Below are 27,500 nucleotides of genomic sequence, written 5' to 3'. Positions count from 1 at the left end.
ATCTATCTTGCCCTCTGATCTACCTTGTCCTCTAATCTACCTTGCCCTCTGATTTAACTTGCCCTCTGATCTACCTTGCCCTCTGATTTAACTTGCCCTCTAATCTACCTTGCCCTCTGATCTACCTTGCCCTCTGATCTACCTTGCCCGACTCAGAAGCAGACGTAACACATGACCAGCTATACAGTATAGCAAGCCTCCTTCTGGACACAGTGCTTCGGGGCACACTGTTGGTAACGCAGGTGTTGCGTCCAGATGACCACTGTGGAGGTGGTGGTAAGTGAGGGTGGGAGGAGCAGAGAGGCCTCGGACGACGTAGGCAGGCGAGCGCGTTTGCCAGACTTCGACCTCAGTGTGTGACACTCGACGGTGACGTCACGCCCAACACCTTGAAGGTCAACATGTTTACACTCCACGTCGCCTGCAAGAGGCTTCCTTGGCCAGTGTTTGTTTTGCATCGTTTTCTTTCGCAGACACGACGTTTTCTCCATTGATTATCAGTGGTCAACAAATTTCTAACTTTTTTCTTTTTTTTCGTGTTCCACGAAATAGATGGACTTTATGGTATTTGTTTACGCTGAATTCGAATTTATTTTTAGATTTTTCTATCAAGCATGATTTTAAAGTGACAGAGCAATTGAACTGTACAATATGTGTATATTACTCATTCATAAATATGGCTGGTATTATACTGAATTAAACTTGCCTTTAAATTGTAGAAGTGCCCGATTTTTTGGTAATATTTGGCCTCAGGAGCATCTCTCCTTAGTGTCCAGCAGTAGTCTACCAACATAGAAAGGCTCCACTTTCCTTAGTACCGCTTCTGCGTGTCCACAATTCCCTGGTGAAGTCTTTCGCCATGTTCATCACTGACTGACCCAAGGTTTTCCAGGAAAAAGTCTTTAAGTGCGAGTCCCAAAGGGGAATTTTTAGACTCGTATTGTACCCAAGAGTTTTATATGAAGTCAATAGATCTTATACAACACCACAGGAGCTTTCTGATCTGTGATTCTCCCTCAAGAAAATCTTTGCAAACTCTCTTTAAATGCCAGCCAGCCATCTTTTTTTCTTAACTTCATTTAGCTCTTCATTGAACTTTTCATCTGGAAACAGTTCCCTGATCTGTGGTCCCACAAACTCCTTGCATTTTTGCATCACTGATTCTTGGGAAATCTATTCCTCCAATATGTGAATCCATCTATGGCCAGTTTTATCCCTACCTTAGACGAAGTTCTTCATCCACCTGAGCTTAATGTGCAGCAAAGGAGGCAGACGAATTGTCCCCAGGATCAAGAAGAGGAGAAGATGGATGACATTCGACTTCCATATGGAGTCAGTGATGTTCGTTTGGGCCACAACTTTCTTTACATAATGATTGCTCTCGTCCTGGCCGTCCTACACACAGAGGAAACAGCAGAACCGAGTTGTGACCAAGTTACGTTCCACTTAAAAAGTGCCACACAATCTTTAGGTCACCACATGCATTCCACTTAAAAAGTGCCACACAATCTTTCGGTCACCACCTACATTCCATTTCAAGTCTCCATACTTAAATTTTTTTTCCGAAAGAAACTTCATGTTATCTTACGATTCCTTCATAGTAACTGCGTGAGCCACAAGAACGGAGGGGAACTTACTTCCGTTGTGGAGCAGAACCGCTTTCAAGCTTACTTTTGATAAGTTAGTAAACAAGCGCCACTCTTCTGTGTTGTATTCGTGGCCCAAGTGACTCTACAACAGAACGAACAGCATTGCAAAACACCAGACCATCTACAAGGGAGAAGAAGTCTTTGAAAACGACATGGCGATCACGATGAAAAACAAACTTTGCTTTCATTCTAGAGTAGATCCCAGCCCTTTAACCTGGAATCCAAAAGTTTGGTTTACTTCTTAGACAAAATTAAATCGCGAACGAGATCATTAAGATCTTCTTCTCTCAGCAAATGTGGTTCACTTGAAGAACAGCTTGCCTCAAATGTTGGATGCATATTGTCCTCTACTTGGTCTACTTCCTCATCACCAGACTCATCATCACTCAGTGTCACGTTTCTTGGAGGCTCTGTGCACAGGTAATTCCTGACTGTGAGGTATTGGCCTCATAGCAGATAGTAAATTAGGATATTTTAACAGTATGTTTAGATCTTGATGTTATCCCATTCATATTTGCTTCGGCAGGAATAGCACTCCAGAGCGTGATCTTTCGGTTCTCTCCCAAACCATAGGGAGAGTAAAAAGGCATACGGCGTGAACCTTTTGCCCCAGGTGTGAGAAGCCTGATACACGTAGATCAACAAATATGGGGAACCATCTTTAATCCAGGTCATTCACTTGAATGTCAGTTCACCGCAGATGAAGCAGAAAGAATTCGGACTTATTTACACAGTTTCTCGTCATTATGATGGTGGGTGGGGGTATCAGCACAACATTTGAATACACAAAAGACACAGTCTGTCAACAGAGTGGAAAAGACGCTGTTCACACGTGAGTTCTGGCCTGCGAGTGACAGAGAACTGCTACTCAGGACTGAGCGGCCACTGTTTGAATGTCCTAACATATCCAGTCGTGTTTCTGAAGGCACCTGGTGGTGACTCATTGATCTAGACTTTCAAGTGCTTTCAAAAAAAGAAGCTTTTGCACTTCATGAACAATGAAAATAGCTGTTTGATAATTTTTTTTTCAATGGTCTTCAGAGCACTGGTACGTATATACTGTACGTAATGATATGCGAGTATGCTGGAACATAAAACTATGGGTAATCGAGCAATTCCGAAATAAGAAACAGATATTGTTTTCCCATGGGAGAAAATCTTTGCTGACCATTGAATTATTAATGTTAACGCTGCTAGTTACTTGGGCTTGCTGTACGTTATGACGCATGGGTGTACCTGTACGTCGTCTGTGAGACGTACGTCAATAGAACTAGTTCTTGTGTTCCTTCAGTCATGTTGACCAAGTTTCAGATGATTACAGTTACACTTGCACAAGTTACACTCGCTCGTGGGAGGAAATATTTACAACTTTCTGTTGATTTGAAGTTCGGAACACGATATATATATGTATATATATATACATACATATATATATATATATATATATATATATATATATATATATATATATATATGCATGTTTACCAAATGGCGTCCTAGCTTCGTCTCTTCGATATATATCAACTGACTGCTATATTTCTCTCTTGTGTCTCCCCTGATGATGATTATTACACGAAAGTGCACTTGGGAACTTATCGTGTTTCATTTTCCCAGTGGACTCATAGGAATATATATATATATATATATATATATATATATATATATATATATATATATATATATATATATATATATATATATATATATATATATATATATTTTCTTTTTTTTTTTTTTTGCTTTGTCGCTGTCTCCCGCGTTTGCGAGGTAGCGCAAGGAAACAGACGAAAGAAATGGCCCAACCCACCCCCATACACATGTATATACATACGTCCACACACGCAAATATACATACCTACACAGCTTTCCATGGTTTACCCCAGACGCTTCACATGCCTTGATTCAATCCACTGACAGCACGTCAACCTCGGTATACCACATCGCTCCAATTCACTCTATTCCTTGCCCTCCTTTCACCCTCCTGCATGTTCAGGCCCCGATCACACAAAATCTTTTTCACTCCATCTTTCCACCTCCAATTTGGTCTCCCTCTTCTCCTCGTTCCCTCCACCTCCGACACATATATCCTCTTGGTCAATCTTTCCTCACTCATTCTCTCCATGTGCCCAAACCATTTCAAAACACCCTCTTCTGCTCTCTCAACCACGCTCCTTTTATTTCCACACATCTCTCTTACCCTTACGTTACTTACTCGATCAAACCACCTCACACCACACATTGTCCTCAAACATCTCATTTCCAGCACATCCATCCTCCTGCGCACAACTCTATCCATAGCCCACGCCTCGCAACCATACAACATTGTTGGAACCACTATTCCTTCAAACATACCCATTTTTGCTTTCCGAGATAATGTTCTCGACTTCCACACATTCTTCAAGGCTCCCAGAATTTTCGCCCCCTCCCCCACCCTATGATCCACTTCCGCTTCCATGGTTCCATCCGCTGCCAGATCCACTCCCAGATATCTAAGACACTTCACTTCCTCCAGTTTTTCTCCATTCAAACTCACCTCCCAATTGACTTGACCCTCAACCCTACTGTACCTAATAACCTTGCTCTTATTCACATTTACTCTTAACTTTCTTCTTTCACACACTTTACCAAACTCAGTCACCAGCTTCTGCAGTTTCTCACATGAATCAGCCACCAGCGCTGTATCATCAGCGAACAACAACTGACTCACTTCCCAAGCTCTCTCATCCCCAACAGACTTCATACTTGCCACTCTTTCCAAAACTCTTGCATTCACCTCCCTAACAACCCCTTCCATAAACAAATTAAACAACCATGGAGACATCACACACCCCTGCCGCAAACCTACATTTACTGAGAACCAATCACTTTCCTCTCTTCCTACACGTACACATGCCTTACATCCTCGATAAAAACTTTTCACTGCTTCTAACAACTTTCCTCCCACACCATATATTCTTAATACCTTCCACAGAGCATCTCTATCAACTCTATCATATGGCTTCTCCAGATCCATAAATGCTACATACAAATCCATATGCTTTTCTAAGTATTTCTCACATACATTCTTCATACATATATATATATATATATATATATACATATATATATATTATCCCTGGGGATAGGGGAGAAAGAATACTTCCCACGTATTCCCTGCGTGTCGTAGAAGGCGACTAAAAGGGAAGGGAGCGGGGGGCTGGAAATCCTCCCCTCTCAATTTTTTTTTTAATTTTCCAAAAGAAGGAACAGAGAAGGGGGCCAGGTGAGGATATCCCCTCAATGGCCCAGCTCTCTGTTCTTAACGCTACCTCGCTAACGCGGGAAATGGCGAATAGTTTGAAAAAAAAAAAAAAAAAAAAAAAAAATATATATATATATATATATATATATATATATATATATATATATATATATATATGTATATGTATATATATATATATATATATATATATATTATATATATATATATATATATATATATATATATATATATATATATATATATATGTGTGTGTGTGTGTGTGTGTGTGTGTTACTTCATCTAAAGAGACAGACGATCCATTAGTAAACATAAAGGGTGAATTTAGATGCTTGTCACATTTCCTTCTGGTGAAAATAAATGAACATCTATGAAATAATTAACCTTGTAAGCTCTTAATGAGAGTTTGTATATGTTAAGGTAAGAGGACGGAGATGCGTTGCTCTGCCACCACCTCTCTTTGTGTCCTCAGTCCGATGTGGAGGAAGGAGCCCACACGCTCCACTTGAAGGCTCTGCCATCACTCCTTCTTCCCCGGGACACACATGATAACAGTCACACTGGAAACGACCGAGTCGCGTGTCCTGGTCCCATCCTCACGGGGAAGTAGTGGGTCGCGGACGCTGCCTCACTGCAGCTCCGGCAGCCAGAGAAATGTTTTGATTATCCCTTCCTAACCTTCACAACGCAATACACGGTTATAGAAAATAGTTAAATTCCTCCAGGATATCAATGATATGTTCTGGGTTAGTATCAATTATTGAAGGGGAATTCGATACAGGACGTCGCTACGACTAATACTTGGAGAGTAGAGGACTGATGGACTCCCAGATGGTCTTACCGTGAGCGTGGCTTTGGTGTTGCACATGGGTCCCAGGTTCGATCCTGGCTGTTGGAGGTTTGTATGATTTCCCTCAAAGGCTCAGTCCTCTGTTCTTAACGCTACCTCGCCAACTCGGGAGATGGCGAATAGTATGAAAAAAATTATACATATATGTATATATATATATATATATATATATATATATATATATATATATATATATATATATATATATATATATGCAAAATAAAAAAAAAAAAAAAATATATATATATATATATATATATATATATATATATATATATATATATATATATATATATATATATATATATATATATACATATATATATATTTATTTTGCTTTGTCGCTGTCTCCCGCGTTTGCGAGGTAGCGCAAGGAAACAGACGAAAGAAATGGCCCAACCCACCCCCATACACATGTATATACATACACGTCCACACACGCAAATATACGTACCCATACATCTCAATGTACACATATATATACACACACAGACACATACATATATACACATGCACACAATTCACACTGTCTGCCTTTATTCATTCCCATCGCCACCTCGCCACACATGGAATAACATCCCCCTCCCCCCCTCATGTGTGCGAGGTAGCGCTAGGAAAAGACAACAAAGGCCCCATTCGTTCACACTCAGTCTCTAGCTGTCATGCAATAATGCCCGAAACCACAGCTCCCTTTCCATATCCAGGCCCCACAGAACTTTTCATGGTTTACCCCAGACGCTTCACATGCCCTGATTCAATCCATTGACAGCACATCGACCCCGGTATACCACATCGATCCAGTTCACTCTGTTCCTTGCCTGCCTTTCACCCTCCTGCATGTTCAGGCCCCGATCACTCAAAATCTTTTTCACTCCATCTTTCCATATATATATATATATATATATATATATATATATATATATATATATATATATATATATATATATATTATACTCGCCATTTCCCGCATTAGCGAGGTAGCGTTAAGAACAGAGGACTGGGCCTTTGAGGGAATATCCACACCAGGCCCCCTTCTCTGTTCCTTCCTTTGGAAAAAAAAAATGAGAGGGGAGGATTTCCAGCCACCCGCTCCCTCCTCTTTTAGTCGCCTGCTACGACACGCAGAGAATACGTGAGAAGTATTCTTTCTCCCCTATCCCCAGGGATATATATATATATATATATATATATATATATATATATATATATATATATATATATATATGTGTGTGTGTGTGTGTTTGTGTATATAAGGCAGCGGGTTTTGATGGTATTGCAGTGGAATGTATTAAAAAAGGGGGTGACTATTGTTGACTGGTTGATAAGGTTATTTAATGTATGTATGACTCATGGTGAGGTGCCTGAGAATTGGCGGAATGCTTGCATATTGCCATTGTACAAAGGCAAAGGGGATAAAGGTGAGTGCTCAAATTACAGAGGTATAAGTTTGTTGCGCATTCCTGGGAAATTTTATGGGAGGGTATTCATTGAGAGGGTGAAGGTATGTACAGAGCATCAGATTGGGGAAGAGCAGTGTGGTTTCAGAAGTGGTAGAGGATGTGTGGATCAGGTGTTTGCTTTGAAGAATGTATGTGAGAAATACTTAGAAAAGCAAATGGATTTGTATGTAGCATTTATGGATCTGGAGAAGCCATATGATAGCGTTGATAGAGATGCTCTGTGGAAGGTATTAAGAATATATGGTGTGGGAGGCAAGTTGTTGTAAGCAGTGAAAAGTTTTTATCGAGGATGTAAGGCATGTGTACGTGTAGGAAGCGAGGAAAGTGATTGGTTCTCAGTGAATGTTGGTTTGCGGCAGGGGTGTGTGATGTCTCCATGGTTGTTTAATTTGTTTATGGATGGGGTTGTTAGGGAGGTGAATGCAAGAGTTTTGGAAAGAGGGGCAAGTATGCAGTCTGTTGTGGATGAGAGAGCTTGGGAAGGGAGTTAGTTGTTGTTCGCTGATGATAATGCGCTGGTGGCCGATTCGGGTGAGAAACTGCAGAAGCTTGTGACTGAGTTTGGTAAGGTGTGTGAAAGAAGAAAGCTTAGAGTAAATGTGAGTAAGAGCTAGGTTATTAGATACAGTAGGGTTGAGGGACAAGTAAATTGGGAGGTAAGTTTGAATGGAGAAAAACTGGAGGAAATGAAGTGTTTTAGATATCTGGGAGTGGATTTGGCAGCAGATGGAACCATGGAAGCGCAAGTGAATCATAGGGTGGGGGGGGGGGGGGGGCGAAAGTTCTGGGAGCGTTGAAAAATGTGTGGAAGTCGAGAACATTATCTTGGAAAGCAAAAATGGGTATGTTTGAAGGAATAGTGGTTCCAACAATGTCATATGGTTGCGAGGCGTGGGCTATAGATAGAGGTGTGCGCAGGAGGGTGGATGTGCTGGAAATGAGATGTTTGAGGACAATGTGGTGCGATGTAGTTTGATCGAGTAAGTAATGAAAGGGTAAGAGAGATGTGTGGTAATAAAAAGCGTGTGGTTGAGAGAGCAGAAGAGGGTGTTTTGAAATGGTTTGGTCACATGGAGAGAATGAGTGAGGAAAGATTGACAAAGAGGATATATGTGTCAGAGGTGGTGGGAAAGAGTTGATGTGTGAAGTGAGAGGGTCAGGGAGAATGACTTGGTAAACAGAGAAGAGGTGGTAAAAGCTTTGCGGAAGATGAAAGCCGGCAAGGCGGCGGGTTTGGATGGTATTGCTGTGGAATTTATTAAGAAAGGGGGTGACTGTGCTGTTGAGTGGTTGGTGAGGATATTCAATGTATGTATGGTTCATGGTGAAGTGCCTGAGAATTGGCGGAATGCATGCATAGTGTCATTGTACAAAGGCAAAGGGGATAAAGGTGAGTGTTCAAATTACAGAGGTATATGTTTGTTGAGTATTCCCGGGAAAATTATATTGGAGGGTATTGATTGAGAGGGTGAAGGCATGTACAGAGCATCAGACTGGGAAAGAGCAGAGTTTCAGAAGTGGTAGAGGATGTGTGGATCAGGTGTTTGCTTTGAAGAATGTATGTGAGAAATACTTAGAAAAGCAAATGGATTTGTATGTAGCATTTATGGATCTGGAGAAGCCATATGATAGCGTTGATAGAGATGCTCTGTGGAAGGTATTAAGAATATATGGTGTGGGAGGCAAGTTGTTAGAAGCAGTGAAAAGTTTTTATCGAGGATGTAAGGCATGTGTACGTGTAGGAAGCGAGGAAAGTGATTGGTTCTCAGTGAATGTTGGTTTGCGGCAGGGGTGTGTGATGTCTCCATGGTTGTTTAATTTGTTTATGGATGGGGTTGTTAGGGAGGTGAATGCAAGAGTTTTGGAAAGAGGGGCAAGTATGCAGTCTGTTGTGGATGAGAGAGCTTGGGAAGGGAGTTAGTTGTTGTTCGCTCATGATAATGCGCTGGTGGCCGATTCGGGTGAGAAACTGCAGAAACTTGTGACTGAGTTTGGTAAAGTGTGTGAAAGAAGAAAGCTTAGAGTAAATGTGAGTAAGAGCTAGGTTATTAGATACAGTAGGGTTGAGGGACAAGTAAATTGGGAGGTAAGTTTGAATGGAGAAAAACTGGAGGAAGTGAAGTGTTTTAGATATCTGGGAGTGGATTTGGCAGCAGATGGAACCATGGAAGCGGAAGTGAATCATAGGGTGGGGGGGGTGGGGGGCGAAAGTTCTGGGAGCGTTGAAAAATGTGTTGAAGTCGAGAACATTATCTTGGAAAGCAAAAATGGGTATGTTTGAAGGAATAGTGGTTCCTACAATGTCATATGGTTGCGAGGCGTGGGCTATAGATAGAGGTGTGCGCAGGAGGGTGGATGTGCTGGAAATGAGATGTTTGAGGACAATGTGGTGCGATGTAGTTTGATCGAGTAAGTAATGAAAGGGTAAGAGAGATGTGTGGTAATAAAAAGCGTGTGGTTGAGAGAGCAGAAGAGGGTGTTTTGAAATGGTTTGGTCACATGGAGAGAATGAGTGAGGAAAGATTGACAAAGAGGATATATGTGTCAGAGGTGGTGGGAAAGAGTTGATGTGTGAAGTGAGAGGGTCAGGGAGAATGACTTGGTAAACAGAGAAGAGGTGGTAAAAGCTTTGCGGAAGATGAAAGCCGGCAAGGCGGCGGGTTTGGATGGTATTGCTGTGGAATTTATTAAGAAAGGGGGTGACTGTGCTGTTGAGTGGTTGGTGAGGATATTCAATGTATGTATGGTTCATGGTGAAGTGCCTGAGAATTGGCGGAATGCATGCATAGTGTCATTGTACAAAGGCAAAGGGGATAAAGGTGAGTGTTCAAATTACAGAGGTATATGTTTGTTGAGTATTCCCGGAAAATTATATTGGAGGGTATTGATTGAGAGGGTGAAGGCATGTACAGAGCATCAGACTGGGAAAGAGCAGTGTGTTTTCAGAAGAATGTATGTGAGAAATACTTAGAAAAACAGATGGATTTGTATGTAGCATTTATGGATCTGGAGAAGGCATATGATAGAGATGAAGGTATTAAGAGTATATCGTGTGGAAGGTAAGTTGCTAGAAGCAGTGAAAAGTTTTTATCGAGGATGTAAGGCATGTGTACGAGTAGGAAGAGAGGAAAGTGACTGGTTCCCAGTGAATGTCGGTTTGCGGCAGGGATGCGTGATGTCTCCATGGTTTCTTAATTTGTTTATGGATGGGGTTGTTAGGGAGGTGAATGCAAGAGTTTTGGAGAGAGGGACAAGTATGCAGTCTGTTGTAGATGAGAGGGCTTGGGAAGCGAGTCAGTTGTTTGCTGATGATACAGCGCTGGTGGCCGATTCGGGTGAGAAACTGCAGAAGCTGGTGACTGAGTTTGGTAAAGTGTGTGAAAGAAGAAAGCTGAAAGTAAATGTGAATAATAGCAATGTTATTAAGTTCGGTAGGGTTGAGGGACAAGTAAATTGGGAGGTAAGTTTGAATACACAAAGACTGGAGGAAGTGAAGTGTTTTAGATATCTGGGAGTGTATTTGGCAGCGGATGGAACCATGGAAGCGGAGGTGAGTCACAGGGTGGGGGAAGGGGCGAACGTTCCGGGAGCGTTGAAGACTGTGTGGAAGGCGAGAACGTTGTCTAGGAGAGCAAAAATGTGTATGTTTGAAGGAATAGTGGTTCCAACAATGTTATATGGTTGTGAGGTATGGGCTATAGATAGGGTTGTGCGGAGGAAGGTGGATGTGTTGGAAATGAGATGTTTGAGGACAATATGTGGTGTGAGGTGGTTTGATCGAGTATGTAATGAAAGGGTGAGAGAGATGTGTGGTAATAAAAAGAGTGAGGTAAAGAGTTAGTAACGGAGATGGCATTACTCCAGTCGATACAATGATCGTAGTTTTTAACGTGATTAAACAAGGCATTTGATTCTTGTCCTGTTCTCACACTATATTTATGTTGTTTAAGTCTAACAGAAAGATCCTTACCAGTCTGCCCAACATAAAACTTGTCACAATTTCTACATGGCACTTTATACATGCATCCAGGAGAATTTTCTAGTGAGTTCCTGATTAAGATATTCTTTATGGTATTATTGTTGCTGAAGGCAAAATTTACAATGAAGGATTTTAGCAATATGTCCTAAGTAATCTTTGTATGAAATTCTTTGAAAAAAAATTAATAATGGATATCTTGCCTTCTAATGCAATTTGGTTTAGGTATGTAGATGATGTTCTTTGTGTTTGGCCAACGAATAAAAATTTAAACATTTCTCCCCTTGCTTAACTATTTAGTACCTTCCACCAAATTTACTGTAGAAAATTAAAATAATGGTATGTTACCATTTTTAGACTGCATGATCCATAGGCAAGGAAACAAGTTTAAGTAATACCCTTAGAAAACCTACCAATGTATGCTCATATATCCATTATTACTCATCTCAACATGACAGAGGTAAATTATCATAATTTCAATGTGTTCCTAAGGGCACTACGTATTTGCAGTCCAGAGTTTATTGATGAGTTTGAGAAGATATATTCTATTGGATCTAAGTTAAAGTACCGTAGATCTTTCATTGATAAATCCCTTAAGTTAACAAAGAAATCATTTTATAAGAGTTGAACCCAAACCTTCCATTGACGCCAAGAATCTTTTAGTTCTCCCTTTTAATAGTAATTTTACTTTACTTCCCAAGTTGCTTAAATCCTTTCATGTAAATGTTGCCTTTATCAACAATAATACTATAAAGAATATCTTAATCAGGAACTCATCAGAAAATTCTCCTGGGTGCATCTATAAAGTGCCATTGTGATAAGTTTTATGTTGGGCAGACTAGTAAGGATCTTTTTATAAGACTTAAGCAACATAGATATAGTATAAGAACAGGACAAGAATCAAATGCCTTGATAAATCACGTCAAAAACTACGATTATTGTACTGACTGGAGTAATACCATCTCAGATATTAACTATAACTCCAGGACAACGAGAAATATCATTGAATTTTCTATTATCAAATACCCAAAGAATTATAACCTTGATATTAGTGAAGGCCTATATAAAGTGGATAGCTTTATTGTTGATAAAATTTGTAAACAATTCCCCTTCTTGTCCACATAATTTTATGATACGCTCGTTGTCTGTCTTAGACAATCACTTGTTTACCAAATGGCGTTCTAGCTACGTCTCTCCGTTGTATATCAGCTGACTTATATTTCTTTCTTGTATCTCCCATGATGATGTGATTGTTACACGAAAGTGCACTTGGGAACTTATCGTGTTCCATTTTCCCCGTGGACTCAAAGGAATATACTTGATCACGCGCAAAATTGTGATCCTTTCCAATATATATATATATATATATATATATATATATATATATATATATATATATATATATATATATATATATATATATATATATATATATATTATGGGTATGGGGGAATTGATATCTGTTAGATATTCATGGTTGGTTTGGAAAGCATGTAACCAATATTCATGTGAGAAATCGTCCCAAGACACGAAATGAGAATATGTATGATTCAAGCGGTGGATTTTACGTGGGCAAGAGCCTAAGGTTATAATGAACCTGTTAATTCTTTTATCACATTCATAATTGATCATAAACTAATCCAAGAATTCTTTTTAGGATGAGAATATATGTATATCGCTTCATAATTAATTCGAGGAGCAGGAGGGGAAAGAAAATGAGTGATGAAAGAAATGGGAGTAGAGTTCGGAGATGAGGAAGGAAGAGAGAAGGTAGGGAGGGTTTCGAGTAGGGAGAGGAAGCTAGGATGGGCCAGTGGAGCACACGAAGTTACCGTAGTAAACCAAGTCAAGCCCAACAAGAGACTGTAGTACCTTCCCACCTCCATCACGCTCTATATATACCCGGAACCATAACAAACCCGTCAAGAATCAAGACTGTAGACCATAAGGCCACAAGTTCAGCAACTGTAGACCATAAGGCCACAAGTTCAGCAACTGTAGACCATAAGGCCACAAGTTCAGCAGTTTGAGGGGCTATATAACCTCCAGGTTGTCACTAAATTCATGTCCTGATGTTTGGCGCCATAGCAGCTTCAGCCCACGCCTCCCAAGCTGTCACAATAGGCGACGGCGGCGGGGTTGTGTAGCCTCGCACCAGGGCGGCATTTGTCCGTGGTACACCAACGGCACCAGTGTCTTGTTTCCATGAGAGAGACAGGCAATAGGAGGCCTGACTGACTGGCCCACGAATGGGTTGTCTGAAAAAAGAAAAAAAAAAAAAGGATATAACGCCAAAAAACAACAACAAAAAATGTGATTCCGCTCAGCAGTTTTTTAAGTTATCACCAAGTCGACTTCCCCCGCTGCTGCACTTTAGCCCTCTAGCGCCCCCGTTACCGCTGTCGTTTATGCATTTATAGGGTATTTATCCAAACGATTTTTGAAGGTATTTATAGTCTTAGCATTCACTACGTCTGACGGTAACTTATTCCAGTGCTCAACACACTTATAAGAAAAGAAGCATTTTCCCACGTCCGTACTACATCATTTAGCTTTGAGTTTTATTCCATTTGTCCTGGTAACTGTATTTTCTTGTATTTCGAAAAGATATTCGTGATTTACCTTATCGAACTTGTTCAGAATTTTGAACACTTGGATTGATTCGCCGCGAAGTCTCAAGTTTTTTAAGGGAGAAGAGATCCAATCGTTTTAGCCTCTCTTCATAAGCCAGATTTCTAAGTGATGGGATCATTTTTGTTGCGCGTCTTTGTACTTGCTCTAATTTTTCCTCGTCTTCCTTATAGTTTGGGGACCAAAACTGGATTGAATATTCATGCTTTGGTCTTGCTAGAGAATTATAAAGTGTGAGAATTGTTTCTGATGTCGAAAATCTATGTTCCTGGCTATGAAACTTAATATTTGATTGCCTTTTTCACTTGCTGCTTGACACTGTTTAGTGTATTTCAAATTGTTGCTCATGATAACTCCAAGGTCCTTTTCTTCATCTACTTTAGTTGGAGAGTTTCCGAATAGTTTGTAGTGGTAACGTATATTCCTGTCTCCAAACTGCATAACTTTACAGCTATCTACTTTAAACTTCATTTACCATCAGTCTGACCACTCTGCTAGTAAGTTAAGATCTCTTTGAGTCATTTCGCAGTCCCGCCTGTTTACATCTCTACCTCATAATTTAGTATCGCCAGATCTTAGATATGAGACCGAGTTCTAGGTCATTAATGTATATTATGAAAAGAATTGGGCCTAGGACCGACCCCTGTGGCACACCACTCGTTACGTCTAGCCAATCCGAGGCTTCGCCGCTGCTTTCTTCCGGTAAGCCAGTCTCTGATCCATGTACAGAGTTCTTCACCGATTCCGTGTGCTTTGAGTTTATATAATAGTCTCTTATGAGGTACTTTATCGAAAGCCTTTTGGAAATCTAAATACACGACATCAGATGGTAATTTTCCGTTCCAGTTTTGATAAATAACATAAAGAAATTCCAGCACATTCGTCGGGCAGGATCTATTGCGGAAGCCCTGTTGTTTTCTGATTTGATTTTGTGTTCTAGAAACGTGACAAATTATCTCGTAGTATTTTTCCATTATTTTACCTAACATTGACGTAAGACTAATTAGGCGGTAGTTCAAGGCACACTTTTTGTCTCCGCTTTTATATATAGGAGTAAAATTTGCTAGTTTCCAGTCATTTGGCACCTGGCCTCCGATAGAATTTTGTTGAATATTTTTGTGAAGCGTTTTGAATATCTGGGAGTGGACTTAGCAGCGAATGGAACCATAGATGCAAAGGCGAGTCACAGGGTGGGGGAGGGGGCGAAGGTTCTGGGAGCACTGAAGAATGTGTGGAAGGCGAGAACGTTATCTCGGAGAGCAAAAATGGGTATCTTTGAAGGAATAGTGATTCTAACAATGTTATATGGTTGCGAGGCATGGGCATCTAGACAGGGTTGTGCGGAGGGGGGTGGACATGTTGGAAATGAGATGTTTGAGGACACTATGTGGTGGGAGGTGGTTTGATCGAGTAAGCAATGAAAGGGTAGCGCCAGGAAACAGCGTTAATGAGATGGCTGTGCCGTCTCAGCTTACATTAAAAGAGGAAAAATCTTGACTTTACTTGAGTCCTGCACTGGTTACGATGTAGCCAGGTCTTGAAGCCAGAAGGCGACGTGCTGGGAGCCAGACGAAAACTGGCCTGGCTCGTGTATACCGTCTCTCTACGTCTTAGGTACTGTTGAGGTGACCTTTCCCAGGCACTGATACTAACATCTACTATTGCTGCATGGGAAAGGTCATTCCAGTGGTCAATATCCTCTTGCGAAAAAGAAAAAAAAATAGTTCCTAGCATCCAACCGTGTATGATGTCTGAACAATTTATAGTGATGACATCTTGTCATAGTTTTTCCCATAGTGAAGGATATTTCTGGGTCAACTTTCACGTAACCTTTTCGAATTCTAAACACTTCTGCGCGGTCGGCTGGAAGATGATTAGTCTATAGTGTTGCCAGACTGAAGTTTCTAGGCCTCTGATCTTACTCTATGGTTAGGAGCTCAGGTATCATTGTATCCCGCCTCCTTTGCACCTTCTCAAGTAGATCAACATCTCATTGTACGCAGGTGTTTCCTCCATGCTTGTATACAATACTCTAAGCGATATCTCACCAAGGTCTTATACAACGTACACACGACATATTGGCCTATGTAGATAAAGGCCCTTTTTTTATCATACCCAAGACTTGGTTAGCTCTCTAAGCTGCAGTTACACGTTGCTTCTGTACCTTGAAGGACTGACGAATGATCACACTTCTCAGGCTCTGACTCCATGTGTCTGTCACCAAGGTAATAATCATACTGTGGGTTACTGTGTCCCACATGTAGCACAACACACTTGTCGAGGATGACTAACATTTGCCACTCAGTGGACTAGTCAGACATGGCTCTCAGGCCGTCCTGTATGTAGACAGCATCAACTATTGACACAGTTCTTGTGAACAACTTAATGTCATCTGCATGTATATTAGTGTCACCAGTATGTTTAATGAACAACATCGGCCCCAGCACAGATCCTTAGGGCACACCATTAGTTACAAGTGACCAGTTTGATGACATTCTATTGATAACCATTTTCTGTTTATGGTCCCTGAGCCATTCCTCAATCCAGTCTGAAATTTGCCGGGTAGCCCGCGAGCTTTCATTTTCTGATCAATCTATTGTGGGTGGACCTTATCAAAGGCTTTAATGAAGTCGAGATATTTCAATTGGTTGACCCTCGCCAAGGTATCTGGTGACATCCTCCAAGAACTGAAGTAAATTTGTGAGGCAAGAACGACCCCTTATGAATCCATGTTAACTGCTTTTGACAAGCTTGAAGTGGACCAGGTGTGACTTCATAGCATCTTTCAGAGTGACATCCATTTACCTGACTGACCTGGCTTGTTTGGTTAATAGCTCTGTAATTTGATATTAAGACAAGTCATCCTTTCTTGAATAACTGAGACACCTTGGCGCTAGGGACTGTACTCTCTCTTAGAGCAGCCTGAAAGATATCACTGAGGAGGAACCTAGTCTCATACACAATATTCTCGAGATGTGGAGAGTGTAAACCATCTACTTCAGGAACCTTTGCCGGATTTGAGGTTTAACAGTTTTCGAAGCACCAGCTCAGGAGACAAGTCAAGAATAGACACATGTTCTTCCTGTGATCTAGTAAAAACCTTAACAGGGTCTGGTTGGACTTGTAGGATTTCTTCTGTGAATTCCGAGCAAAAGTATTCATTCAGAAGTGAGGCAGTCTTTATATCATTATCATCATTAGCATTTCTTTCACTCTTGACTTAGAATTATATCACTTGAGGAAAGATTCGCTCTCCTTGACATTTCCAGCAAGGATTTACTCAAACTCCTCCGAGCTTTCTTCACTGCCTTGGTGGCTTTGCTAAGTTGTCTTTTATAGTGTATAACATTCATGCTCTCCTGGTTGTCTGTATCGTCTCCATAAATGTTGCCTCTTTCTGCGTGCTTTTTCTATCATTCTGTTGAGCCAGGAAGGTTCTTCTATTCTTTATTATTCTAGTCTTCTTTAGTACAAACCTGCAAATTACTTCTTCAACCACCTCTTTGAACACCTCAAACTCTCTTTGAAAATGGAGACCATTCATCAGAATTTGCCATTCAACTTTGAACCAGCTACCTTCCCATCCTAATGCAGTCTACCTTGCTGTAGTCATGGTGACTCTGTGTAGTCATTGACCTTCACATCACAGATAATGTCAAATGTGGTCACTAAAGGACTCTCTCTAAACAATAACATTCTCAGTCATGAATCGAGTGAAAGACAGGATTAGGTCCACTGTAGTCTCACCTCGTGTAGGCCCCAAGACTTTTTGTGTTAGAAGAAAAATGTCTCGAGGAAATTGAAAATAGAGACGGCCTCCCGCCTCAGCTTGGAGTGTATCCCAATCAGTGACATGGTTAAAACCTCATACAGTCGGTTATTGCTGCCCTGTGTGATCAGTAGATTCTGTTCATTTTCTTCTGTGGCTGAGGTATTATCACTGCAAACACAAACTACCAACTTCTTTATCCGCGACAAACTCATCTTCACTACACCCACGATAAACACATCTTCACTACATCCTCCTCTTTACTACAACAACGTCACCATTGGCCTTTGACCTGACCCTTACGGATCAGGTTAAAGACCAGAGTTATGGTGGAGATGAAAAGTCAGAGGGAAATAAGCAAAAAATAATTCATTTATCCCACGTAGGGATGCATAACTGACGACAAAAATATAATGATAACGTATGTGATAAATTGCAGCAATATCAAGAAAGGTAAAATCCAAAAATCTTGATTTCAAGTGTTAGCATATTCTGGCTCTCGTCTATTTGCTCTTGGGAGGAGGACTTGGATGCACCTGACTAGCTAACCATTGATCATAGGATCACACTGGGCAGGCGATCCGACAATGATAAACAATTGTTTTGTTTCGTCGGAGAACGGTGGAATGACATTCTTAAGTGGTACAACCCGGAGACCTCTTCCTGCCTCCTATACTGCCGGCAAAAACTTTCAACGAAAACTAACATATTTTTCCGAAAGCGTATTACCCAGCAACCAATGTGTCTTTCCAGCAAAGGATATTGGTAGTTCATTGGCTATTGTGTAAGTGGGTTAGTCTCATGCGTCTGGTAACTTTCTTAGCGCGACAACACAGAAAAAAGACCGGTGTTCTGAATCATATACTATATAACATAATATTTCCCTAGGTATATATCACGCTAGCAAACAGCAATATCCATCCTGCCAAGGAAATGGGTGAATTACTTGCACCGTGTATGGGGGGGATGGTAATCGTGCGCCTGGCACCTTCCTCGGTGTGTGTACAACCGTGCACGGAGGTTAGTTGTTGTACGTCTGGCATCTTCCTCGATGTGTCTACAATTGTGTATATGGGTTAGTTGTCGTACGTCTGGCAACCACTGCAGACAGAATACAGGACCGCCTTTTTTACAGTACAAGTTACCGCAATGGAAAAAAGAAAATTGCAGCAACTGTGGACAGCATCTGTCTATCATTATTCCTTTATCTATAAGTGTGATTATTGTGTAAATTATCAGGATATGTACCTGCACCCTTTCATCATTAGTATTATTATCATCATTAATATCATTGCTCTTCTCATTACTATTATTATTATTATTATTATTATTATTATTATCATTATTATTATTATCATTATTATCACTATTATTATTATTATTATTATTATTATTATTATTATCATTATTATTATTATTATTATCATTATCATTATCATCATTATTATCATTGTTTTAATTCTATTGCTATTATTATCAATATTATTATTTCTATTGCTATTATTGTCATTATTATTATTATCGTTATCATTATTATTATTATTATTACTATTATTATTATTATTATTATTATTATTATTATTATTATTATTGTTATTATTATTATCTATAGCCCACGCCTTGCAACCATACAACATTGTAGGAACCACTATTCCTTCAAAAATACCCATTTTTGCTTTCCGAGATAATGTTCTCGACTTCAACACATTTTCCAACGCTCCCAGAACTTTCGCCCCCTCCCCCACCCTATGATTCACTTCCGCTTCCATGGTTCCATCGGTTGCCAAATCCACTCCCACATATCTAAAACACTTCACTTCCTCCAGTTTTTCTCCATTCAAGCTTACTTCCCAATTGACTTGTCCCTCAACCCTACTGTACTTAATGATCTTATACCTCTAATTTGAACACTCACCTTTATCCCCTTTGCCTTTGTACAATGGTACTACGCATGCATTCCGCCAATCCTCAGGCACTTCACCATGAGCCATACATACAATAAATATCCTTACCAATTAGTCAACAACACAATCACCCCCTTTTTTAATAGTTTCTACTGCAATACCATTCAAACCCGCTGCCTTGCCGGCTTTCATCTTCCGCAAAGTTTTCACTACCTCTTCTCTGTTTACCAAACAATTCTCCCTAATCCTCTCACTTGGCACACCACCTCGACCCAAACACCCTATATCTGCCACTCTATCATCTAACACATTCAACAAACCTTCAAAATACTCACTCCATCTCCTTCTCAGGGTTGTGCGGAGGAGGGTGGATGTGTTGGAAACGAGATGTTTAAGGACAATATGTGGTGTAAGATGGTTTGATCGGGTAAGTAATGAAAGGGTAAAAAGACGTGTGGTAACAAAGAGTGTGGCTGAGAGAGCAGAAGAGGGTGTTTTGAAATGGTTTGGTCACATGGAGAGAATGAGTGTGGAAAGATTGACAAAGGGTGGAGGGAACGAGGAGAAGTGGGAGACCAAATTGGAGGTGGAAGGATGGAGTGAAAAAGATTTTGAGCGATCGGGGCCTGAACACGCAGTAGGGTGAAAGGCGTGCAAGGAATAGAGTGAATTGGAACGATGTGGCATACCAGGGTCGACGTGCTGTCAATGGATTGAACCAGGGCATGTAAAGCGTCTGGGGTAAACCATGGAAAGTTTTGTGGGCCAGGATGTGGAAAGGGAGCTATGGTTTCGGTGCATTATAAATGACAGCTAGAGAATGAATCTGAACGAATGTGGCCTTTGTTGTCTTTTCCTAGCGCTACCTCGCGCGCATGCGGGGGGAGGGGGTTGTCACTTCATGTGTGGTGGGTTGGCGACGAGAATGAATAAAGGTAGCATGTATGAATTATGTACATGTGTATATATGAATATGTCTGTGTGTATATATATATATATATATATATATATATATATATATATATATATATATATATATATATTATTATACTTTGTCGCTGTCTCCCGCGTCTGCGAGGTAGCGCAAGGAAACAGACGAAAGAAATGGCCCAACCCCCCCCATACACATGTATATACATACGTCCACACACGCAAATATACATACCTACACAGCTTTCCATGGTTTACCCCAGACGCTTCACATGCCCTGCTTCAATCCACTGACAGCACGTCAACCCCGGTATACCACATCGCTCCAATTCACTCTATTCCTTGCCCTCCTTTCACCCTCCTGCATGTTCAGGACCCGATCACACAAAATCTTTTTCACTCCATCTTTACACCTCCAATTTGGTCTCCCTTTTCTCCTTGTTCCCTCCACCTCCGACACATATATCCTCTTGGTCAATCTTTCCTCACTCATCCTCTCCATGTGCCCAAACCACTTCAAAACACCCTCTTCTGCTCTCTCAACCACGCTCTTATTATTTCCACACATCTCTCTTACCCTTACGTTACTCACTCGATCAAACCACCTCACACCACACATTGTCCTCAAACATCTCATTTCCAGCACATCCATCCTCCTGCGCACAACTCTATCCATAGCCCACGCCTCGCAACCATACAACATTGTTGGAACCACTATTCCTTCAAACATACCCATTTTATCTTTCCGAGATAATGTTCTCGACTTCCACACATTCTTCAAGGCCCCCAGGATTTCGCCCCCTCCCCCACCCTATGATCCACTTCCGCTTCCATGGTTCCATCCGCTGCCAGATCCAGTCCCAGATATCTAAAACACTTCACTTCCTCCAGTTTTTTCTCCATTCAAACTTACCTCCCAATTGACTTGACCCTCAACCCTACTGTACCTAATAACCTTGCTCTTATTCACATTTACTCTTAACTATATATATATATATATATATATATATATATATATATATATATATATATATATATATATATATATATATATATATATATATATATATATACGTTGAAATGTATAGGTATGTATATGTGCGTGTGTGGACGTATATGTATATACATGCGTATGTGGGTGGGTTGGCCCAGTTCTCTGTTCTTAACGCTACCTCGCTAACGCGGGAAATGGCGAATAGTTTGAAAAAAAAAATTTATTATTATCATTATTATCATAATTATTATTATTATCATTATTATTATTATTATTATCATTATAATTATTATTATTATTATCATTATTATTATTATTATCATTGTTATTATTATCATTATACTAGTATCATTATCATCAATGTTATTATTATCATTATTATCATTGTTATTATTATCATTATTATCATTATTATTGTTATTATTATTATTATTATTATTATTATTATTATTATTATTATTATCATTATTATTATTATTATTATTATTATTATTATTATTATTATTATTATCATTATTATTATTATCATTATCATTATTATCATCATTAGTATTATTTAGTGAAAGTAAATGTTTCTGTTCATTATCTATAAAACAAATGGAATTTAATCTAACATCCTTACAGGTTAAGCTTTCTTCACAGTCCGATCGAGTTAGAGATGGGTCAATGATATTTTGATGCGTGATGAACTACATCTACTCTGACTTATTTTTGAGCTTATGAAAAAAAAAATCAAAGCAGGTTGTAAAATTGATGTAAATATGAAGAATCAGAGATAATTATATATGATGTTTGTGTTAATAATTATCATATAAGCATTTGTACATGACCCATTCCTGAGGTTCTAATATATATCATGCAGGTAAGGTTTAACTGGGTTGACTGAGGCAGGGAAAATGTGAACCAACAGATCTAAACAGGGTGATGTCCTCAGAGATAATGATATATGTACTTCATATTTCATCCATATTCGCCATTTCCGCGTTAGCGAGGTAGTGTTAAGATCAGATGACTGAGCCTTAGAGGGGGAAAAAAAATCCTCACTTGGCCCCCTTCTCTGTTCTTTGTTTTGGAAAAGTAAAACAGGAGGGGAGGATTTCCAGCAGCCCCCTCGCTCCCTCCCCTTTCAGTCGTTTTCTACGACACGCAGGGAATACGTGGGGGGCAGTGTTCTTTCTCCCATATCCCCAGGGATATTAATGATATATACAGACACAAATGTGCAGGTGAGGGAGGCTAGGCTAGGCTCCCATACGGTGATATGAATGAACTCTGACCTTGGCTGTGGAGGGAGCCAGCTGAGTGAAAGAAGGAGGGTGAGGGTGTTATAGTAAAGTACATTTACTGTGTGGCGGGAGAGGTGGCGAGAGTGTGTGTGTGTGTGTGTGTGTAGCCAGCCACCACCTCACCGCACGAAGCCCGGTGAGTGCAGTTTTTGCGCCTCGGTTTCTCAAATGCCCGTCACACTACTGCTAATTACAATAGTCTTACGCGGTTAATGGGCGAGTGCCCTGGGAGTCCATGCACGCCCTCCTTGGCGACATAGGGCGCAGGATGGCTTGGCGGGCGTGGGAGGTGAGGCCCCGGGGGTTGCCTAGCAACGCCAGCCAGCTCGTTGGCTCAGGCGAGTGTCACTCAACGTCTCCCAGTCCACCCAACGCCGTCGAGCGGTACACCGCGCCTCCCGCCTCACCTCCAACCACCTACGTCCACAGTGACCCAGGAACCTCACTGCAGGTCCTACGTGTGTGATGAGTGAAAATCGAGATGCGTGGTGTTAAGAAAGAAGAAAAAAAAAGAGAGAGAAAGGAAACAAGGTCCTTCTGCCACTGTAGTGGCAGAAATGCTTGGTATTATTATTTTGCAGGCGATGGTACACTTGTGGTTACTGTCAGTCGTGTGAGGTTAGGGGGGGGGGGGGAAAGAAGGAAGGCACTGGGCTGACCCAGTGTAGGGGAGGGTTTGACGGACGAGGAGGGGCGGCTACGGCACCGCTCACGATCAATACGATTTTTGAACAAGAAATACCTGCTTGATACGACCAAGGTTAGCTGGCTCTACCTGCTTGATACGACCAAGGTTAGCTGGCTCTACCTGCTTGTTACGACCAGGTTAGCTGCCTCTACCTGCGTGATACGACCAGGTTAGCTGGCTCTACCTGCTTGTTACGACCAGGTTAGCTGGCTCTACCTGCTTGATACAACCAGGTTAGCTATCTCTACCTGCCTCATACGACCAGGTTTGCTAGCTCTACCTGCTTGATACGACCAGGTTAGCTGGCTCTACCTGCTTGATACGACCAGGTTAGCTGGCTCTATCTGCTTGATACGACCAGGTTAGCTGGCTCTACCTGCTTGATACAACCAGGTTAGCTCTCTCTACCTGCGTGATACAGGTTAGCTGGCTCTACCTGCTTGATACGACCAGGTTAGCTGGCTCTACCTGCTTGATACAACCAGGTTAGCTCTCTCTACCTGCGTGATACGACCAAAGTTAGCTGGCTCTACCTGCTTGATACGACCAGGTTAGCTGGCTCTACCTGCTTGATATGACCAGGTTAGCTGGCTCTACCTGCTTGATACGACCAGGGTTAGCTGGCTCTACCTGCTTCATACGACCAGGTTTGCTAGCTCTACCTGCCTCATACGACCAGGTTAGCTGGCTCTACCTGCTTGATACGACCAGGTTAGCTGGCTCTACCTGCTTGATACGACCAGGTTAGCTGCCTCTACCTGCTTGATACGACCAGATTAGCTGGCTCTACCTGCTTGATACGACCTGGTCAGCTGGCTCTACCTGCTTGATACGACCAGGTTAGCTGGCTCTACCTGCATGGTACGACCAGGTTAAGTGGCTCTACCTGGTTCTGTTGTCTGCAACATTAAAGTTTTCTCTAATGTAACCAACGGACACGCTGACGGGAAAACGGTAAGGGGAATATGGCGTGGGTCGAGGTAGACTATGAACCCCAGCAGATCTGAACGGGTCTATGGCGGTAGAAGTGATATTGATACAGACAGACATTGCATGTGTTGGCGGTAGAAGAAGTTGATAGTGATGCATTACTGACGTGAGTGTGTTGGTGAGGTGAGGGTGAGAGGGCAGGACTTGGGGTAACAGAACCCACCAACAAGGATGGAAGTGCCGGAGGGAGGGAGATGTGCACAGCACGGGACGGGAGATGGAGGTGAGGTGCAACAGGTGGGTGGTGGAGCAACAGGCGGGGTAGATGGTGATGGTGGGGGAGAAGCTACAGGTGGGGATGATGGTGGTGTTGATGGTGGAGCAACAGGTGGGGTAGATGGTGATGGTGAGGGAGCAGCAACAGGTGGGGTAGATGGTGATGGAGCAGCAACAGGTGGGGTAGATGGTGATGGTGAGGGAGCAGCAACAGGTGGGGTAGATGGTGATGGTGAGGGAGCAGCAACAGGTGTGGTAGATGGTGATGGTGGAGCAACAGGTGGGGTAGATGGTGATGGTGGTGGTGGTGGAGCAGCAGGTGGGGTAGATGGTGATGGTGGTGGAACAGCATGTGGGGCAGATGGTGGTGATGGTGCAACAGGTGGAACAGATGGTGGTGGTGGTGGAGCAACAGGTGGGGCAGATGGTGTTGGAGCAACAGGTGGGGCAGATGATGGTGGTGGTGGTGGTGAACCAACAGGTGGGGCAGTTGGTGGTGGTGATGGAGCAACAGGTGGGGGAGATGGTAGTGGTGGTGGGTGGAGCAGCAGGTGAGGGCATTTGATGATGGTGGTGCAACAGGTGGGACAAATGGTGGTGGAGCAACAGGTGGGGCAAATGGTGGTGGAGCAACAGGTGGGGTAGATAGTGATGGTGGTGATGGAGCAACAGGTGGGACAGATGGTGGTGGTGGTTGAGCAACAAGTGGGGCAGATGGTGGTGGTGGTGGAGCAACAGGTGGGTCAGATGGTGATAGTGGAGCAGCGGATGGGACAGATGGTGGTGGTGGTGGACAGGGGAGAGAGTGGTGCTGGTGCAGAAGGTAAGGTAACCATGGTGGAACAGGTGGGGCAGATGGTGGTAGTGTTGCAACAGGTGGTGCAGAAGGTAACCGTAAGAACCATGGTGCAACAGGCGGGGCAGATGGTGGTGGTAGTGGTGGAGCAACAGGTGGGGCAGATGGTGGTGGTAGTAGAGGAGCAACAGGTGGGGCAGATGGGAGTAGTGGTGCAACAGGTGGTGCATATGGTAAGGATTAGAACCGTGGTGCAGATGGTGACAGTGGAGCAACAGGTGGTGCAGATGGTAAGAGTGAGAACCGTTGTGCAACAGGTGGTGCAGATGGTAAGAGTGAGAACGGTGGTGCAGCAGGTGGGGCAGATGGTGACAGTGGAGCAACAGGTGGTGCAGATGGTAAGAGTGAGAACCGTTGTGCAACAGGTGGTGCAGATGGTAAGAGTGAGAACGGTGGTGCAGCAGGTGGGGCAGATGGTGACAGTGGAGCAACAGGTGGTGCAGATGGTAAGAGTGAGAACCGTGGTGCAACAGGTGGTGCAGATGGTAAGAGTGAGAACCGTGGTGCAACAGGTGGGGCAGATGGTGACAGTGGAGCAACAGGTGGTGCAGATGGTAAGAGTGAGAACGGTGGAGCAACAGGTGGTGCAGATGGTAAGAGTGAGAACGGTGGTGCAGCAGGTGGGGCAGATGGTGACAGTGGAGCAACAGGTGGTGCAGATGGTAAGAGTGAGAACCGTGGAGCAACAGGTGGTGCAGATGGTAAGAGTGAGAACCGTGGTGCAACAGGTGGTGCAGATGGTAAGAGTGACAACCGTGGTGCAGCAGGTGGGGCAGATGGTGACAGTGGAGCAACAGGTGGTGCAGATGGTAAGAGTGAGAACCGTGGAGCAACAGGTGGTGCAGATGGTAAGAGTGAGAACGGTGGTGCAGCAGGTGGGGCAGATGGTGACAGTGGAGCAACAGGTGGTACAGATGGTAAGAGTGAGAACGGTGGTGCAACAGGTGGTGCAGATGGTAAGAGTGAGAACCGTGGTGCAACAGGTGGTGCAGATGGTAAGAGTGAGAACCGTGGTGCAACAGGTGGGAGAGGCGCCACTGCTGCTTCTGGTTGACGGGGTCAATTTCATAATACATTAGCGCCAGGTGGTGATGTACCTGACCTGTACCTCGCCAGGTGGTGCTGTACCTGACCTGTACCTCGCCAGGTGGTGATGTACCTGACCTGTACCTCGCCAGGTGGTGCTGTACCTGACCTGTACCTCGCCAGGTGGTGCTGTACCTGACTTGTGCCTCGCCAGGTGGTGCTGTACCTGACCTGTACCTTGCCAGGTGGTGCTGTACCTGACTTGTACCTCGCCAGGTGGTGCTGTACCTAACCTGTACCTTGCCAGGTGGTGCTGTACCTGACTTGTACCTCGCCAGGTGGTGCTGTACCTGACTTGTACCTCGCCAGGTGGTGCTGTACCTGACCTGTACCTCGCCAGGTGGTGCTGTACCTGACCTGTACCTCGCTAGGTGGTGCTGTACCTGACCTGTACCTCGCCAGGTGGTGCTGTACCTGACCTGTACCTCGCCAGGTGGTGCTGTACCTGACCTGTACCTCGCCAGGTGGTGCTGTACCTGACCTGTACCTCGCCAGGTGGTGCTGTATCTGACCTGTACCTCGCCAGGTGGTGCTGTACCTGACCTGTACCTTGCCAGGTGGTGCTGTATCTGACCTGTACCTCGCCAGGTGGTGCTGTACCTGACCTGTACCTTGCCAGGTGGTGCTGTACCTGACCTGTACCTCGCCAGGTGGTGTTGTACCTGACCTGTACCTTGCCAGGTGGTGCTGTACCTGACCTGTACCTCGCCAGGTGGTGCTGTACCTGACCTGTACCTTGCCAGGTGGTGCTGTACCTGACCTGTACCTCGCCAGGTGGTGCTGTACCTGACCTGTACCTCGCCAGGTGGTGCTGTACCTGACCTGTACCTCGCCAGGTGGTGCTGTACCTGACCTGTACCTTGCCAGGTGGTGCTGTACCTGACCTGTACCTCGCCAGGTGGTGCTGTACCTGACCTGTACTTCACTGGCTGTTGAGACATAACACGTCCCCACTG

At 42.8% G+C, this 27,500-nt stretch overlaps 1 protein-coding gene across 3 annotated transcripts in view; it reads left to right on the top strand.

The window, feature by feature from the left end:
* The window catches only part of LOC139750378 (uncharacterized), a 470,005-nt gene that overhangs the window by 346,071 nt on the left and 96,434 nt on the right, over nucleotides 1-27,500 (top strand). Inside the window, exon 1 of one of the 3 annotated variants that reach the window (XM_071665108.1) lies at nucleotides 23,063-23,159. The exons of 1 other annotated variant lie outside the window; for it this stretch is intronic. The gene's annotated coding sequence lies outside the window, so the exon portion shown is untranslated. Of the gene's footprint in view, nucleotides 1-23,062; nucleotides 23,160-27,500 lie in introns of those variants that run through there. One more of the 3 variants, XM_071665109.1, reaches the window with a different exon arrangement.

This window comes from Panulirus ornatus, chromosome 9, assembly GCF_036320965.1.
Source record: "Panulirus ornatus isolate Po-2019 chromosome 9, ASM3632096v1, whole genome shotgun sequence".
NCBI lineage: Eukaryota > Metazoa > Arthropoda > Malacostraca > Decapoda > Palinuridae > Panulirus > Panulirus ornatus.
This window is presented reverse-complemented; position numbering and strand designations above follow the sequence as displayed.